The sequence below is a fragment of the Olea europaea genome, chromosome 13, assembly GCF_002742605.1.
Source record: "Olea europaea var. sylvestris chromosome 13, O_europaea_v1, whole genome shotgun sequence".
Lineage (NCBI taxonomy): Eukaryota > Viridiplantae > Streptophyta > Magnoliopsida > Lamiales > Oleaceae > Olea > Olea europaea.
The window spans coordinates 15,730,239-15,734,633 of NC_036249.1; positions in this window are offsets into that span (position 1 = coordinate 15,730,239).

Here is a 4,395-nt window from a genome sequence, read left to right on the forward strand (position 1 = left end):
AGAGAGAGAGAGAGACTACATGATGTTTCATCTCTCCATTGGTTAAGATACAAGTCTGGGAATGGTGAACCTAGGGCCGTACCAATGTTTTGCGGGATTTGAGGCAAATTTCAGAATTTGGGCTCCTGAATCATAGCATGCAATCGATTTTTTTCATTTATAAGGGTTTTATGGAATTAAATCATAGCAGGCAATGGATAGTAATACATTCATGAGTCACTTATAAGTCATAAACCACAGGCAGTTGAATCCATACAATCTGGCGGTTCAGTGCAGTAATTTCATGCATATCTGTTGCATCACAGTATGGAAATATTGTAATTGGAATTCCGGTATATGTTTGTTATGATTAATTGCAAATAGTCAACATTGCAATTTTGGAATCTCAATACGATTCTGTCTCACTACAAACATGATATCGAAAATTGTAATAAAGTTCAGTGGATATTTGACACATGATATTTTATTGATATTTCAAACTTTTAGTGGTGGGATACCTCAGAAATTTTTCTCTCTTATATTGAGTAACATTGTGATTCATCAACTAAAGTTTGAGACCTCGAATTTATATTTGAATACATATCACACTTGTAACCAAAAATGTAATATGTGGAAGACTAATGATATAACTAGAGGAAATAGTTGAAGCCAACTAGGGTTGTCATGGGAAAGTGTATCATTGTACATTCTTTTTAATTATATTGGTTAATACAAAAGATTAAAGAATCCAATTTAACCCCTTGTATCTAGTCTAGTCAAGAAAAGAACGTGTGGTGGAAGACGTTATGCCCCAGTTTAGTTCAACTAAAATTTAGATTAAAATATAGTTCAAAGTCCACAATTAATTTTGATCATATATTTGATGAGACTCACTACTTTCAACCATATATTTCATCAACTTTTATCAAAATATACTAAAAATTTGAATTTTTTCTAAACCTAACAAGAGCTACATTAAAATATTGCATCGATCGAGGCACCTCAAAAGTAATACAACTTACTTTTTACCTCAACATATTTCCCATAGCACAATGAAGGGATGCTGACAGTTTCTAGATTTTTTGAAATTAAACAGTTTCACCAACACTATTATTGCACTACAAAAGAATTTCGGTGGCCAATTCAATAATAAATATTTTAATAAAGTATTAGCAGTTCTACAGTGGATATACTATTTCCTGGTCAATCTCTTTTCAAGTTCAAATGTCAGATCTCACAAGAAAAATAATTTCTTTTGAGCATTTAAAAATAATTATCAATAATGTTAGATAACAGTGTAATTTGTATTGTTTTATTAAGGGCTTTACAGTCTATCCTTTATTTAATTAGTTCACCTTACATATTGTATAAAACTTCATCCCTTTTTTAATTTTTTTATTATTTTAGCATAATATAAAAAAAATCTCGATCCGGTGTCGAATAAATTAGGCATCTTTACAGATAGAATAGGAGAAGGGATGAATCCGAACCAACGAAAGTAAATTTCATAAACTTTAACCAATATCGAAGATCGGCAAACAAAAAACTAGAAGAAATTTGTTTCATATCTCATATGACCTTTAGTTGTTGCTTTCATAATTTAATACTCTACTTGAAGCATGCTTATGTCTCTGCATATATAAAAAAATGAACAATTTCTCAACTGTGCGTGTGATCCGGGAAGGGACATATCAGTAATTGATTGCAGGTTTCATGGTATTGGAAATTTGGAATCATACAATTTTGAATGGAATTTGAGGTGGTGAAGTGCAGATATTTCTGATTGGACCATTCGGGGTTAAATTTCATCATGTTGAGATGAAATATATTGAATATGCCGATTTGGTATAATTGATTTCGCAGTATAAAGTTTTCATTCATTTTGCAAGATCTAATTATGGTTTGAACAATTTTGTACAAAGTGGGATGCTACTTTTTCAGGGTTTTACAAATTCAACTTTTTTTTACCCTAAAATGTAATATATTCTCTAAAAGTTTAAGTTTGCAAATTAGGTAATTCAAATTATTACTAGAAGAATTATATTCTAGTCTAACTGCCACTCATATGCTTTTGATGAAAAAAATGAATCCAACTCATTATTTATGCATACGTGCAAGTGTGTAGTGAGACTATATTCCATTTTTATTTTTATTTTACCTATTTTTTGTTCTTTTAGGGTGTGTTTGATTATAAGCATGTAATTTGTGTGAAAAGAATTTACATGGAAATTATTAATTAAAAGTATTTTATTGGTTTAAATTTCAATTTAGAAAATATTATACTTGTTCATCTTTTATCGATGGGCAGATGAGAGAGAGAGAGAGAGAGAGAGAGAGAGAGAGAAAAAATTACCTGAAAAATAAAAATCTATCCATCCCTAAAGAAAGTGTTTTCCTTGTTTTTTAGGAAAATATGATCACGTGACCAATTTTTGGAAAATATTTTTCATGAAAAAAATGTCAATCAAATATTCTAAAAATAGAAATTTGGGTGGAAAAATGACATTTTTAATGAAAAATAAAGCCCAACAAACACACCCTTAATTTAGCATATTATATTGTAGAATTTTATAATACATAGTATTTTCAAAATTAATAGAATATTTGATAGGAAGAATTGAACAAGAGTGAATTGTTCCAATGGTAACTGAACTTATGTCCATATCTTTGATTGGTCACTAAAGTTTAAAATGTCGAGTTTTAGTCACTAAACTTAGATCCATGTCTTCGATTGCTCACTAAAGTTAAATTGTCGAGTTTTGATCACTGAACTTAGAAAAATGTTGTACATTACTCACTGTAAACTTGATATTTTTTAAAGTTCAACAGTTATGCTAATGAGTAATATACGATATATTCCAAAGTTCAGTGGCTAAAACTCGACATTTTTAGCCTCAGTGAGAAATTTAAGATATGAACCTAAGTTCAACGAGTAATCGAAAATATTGACCTAAGTTCAGTGACTAAAACTCGACATTTTAAATTTCAGTGACCAATGAAAAACATTGATCAAAGTTCAATGACCATTGGAACATCTAACTCATTGAACAACATTAACTACAAAAAAAGAGTATGGAATTTTAAAAATCATTTCATGTACTGTATATCTCACACATCGTTAAAATATTTTGCCAAATATAGTGCACAGAACAGCAATTGAAGGGGACATATTCTTTCGCCTTTCTCACGTTTAAACAAATTGGTAACTAAAAAAAATTGTTCACCTCAATACCAGCCAAGCTTTTCTTTCCTTTCCAACAATTACATTGAAGTGTTTTTTTATATTAATCCAACGTCATGTTGAAAGGTGTTAACTCTCTCGTCGAATCAAATCCGAGATTTTTTTCCCCCGATAAAGAAGTAAATATTTGCATAAAACAGGCCTTTCTAAATATGTCTTTCGTTAGCTAGTGGAAGAAAATTGTTTACCCAAATTCATTTTTTAATTCAAAGATTACACGAGATTGATGATTGAGATGTTAATACGTCATAGGTAACTCAAAGTTAAAGATTGTTTTCATTCCAAGATTTCTCTCGCTTTTGGCATAGCGGGCCCCCAGTGGGAGGCTCGCACGACGGGCTATTAGCTCAGTGGTAGAACGCGTCCCCGAGTGCCCCTCCGTAGGAATACGGTTCAGAAATTCTAAGCCTGGGAGCATACTCATGCACGGGAGCCGTCCGGCCCTACCGGATTAGGAATGCGAAGGCCTCGGCTTGTCTTCGCATCTGCACGAAAACTTCTCGTAAGAAGGGGTACTTGCTTAGGAGGCATTAAAGGATCTTATTTTTAGCACCTTACGTGCTACGGGTAACTTGTAAGCATAATATTGTTCCAAGTCGAATCCTAAAAACTCCACTGCGTAAATTTAGCCCCATTACCCAATCAATAAATCTAAGCAAGGTGGACTAAGAGGCGCGCGCACAAACAAATGGACCCCTCTATATGATTTTTCCAAAGTTAGTAAACAGCCTGTTCTTTGCTTCTATGCATAAAATTCAGTTTAATTGCAAAAGATCACTAAATATTCAACCAAATCTCAATTGGGTCACCAAATTTGAGTTTTCTTCTTATCAAATTACTGAATTCAGTTTTCATTCAATATAATCGTACGTGAACGTTAAATCTGATAGTAATCTGATGTGTCTAACATTTTCAGGTAAATATGCTACCTAATCTTGTCGTGTATGTAAAATTTAAAAAGAAGCCCTGTTTAAAATTCACGATAAATCACGATCATAGTTAAACTTCTATTTATTCTCAAATTCAAGATCCAGAGGATTTGGGACGTCATGTTTAGTAATGGGGTTAATAGAATGGTGTATTGAAAGTAAAATGAAATTTAATCTGTGAAAGTTGAGTGATCTAATTGATTTTCATAGAAAGTCAATGACTAGCTTGCTATTAACCCTTAAAAA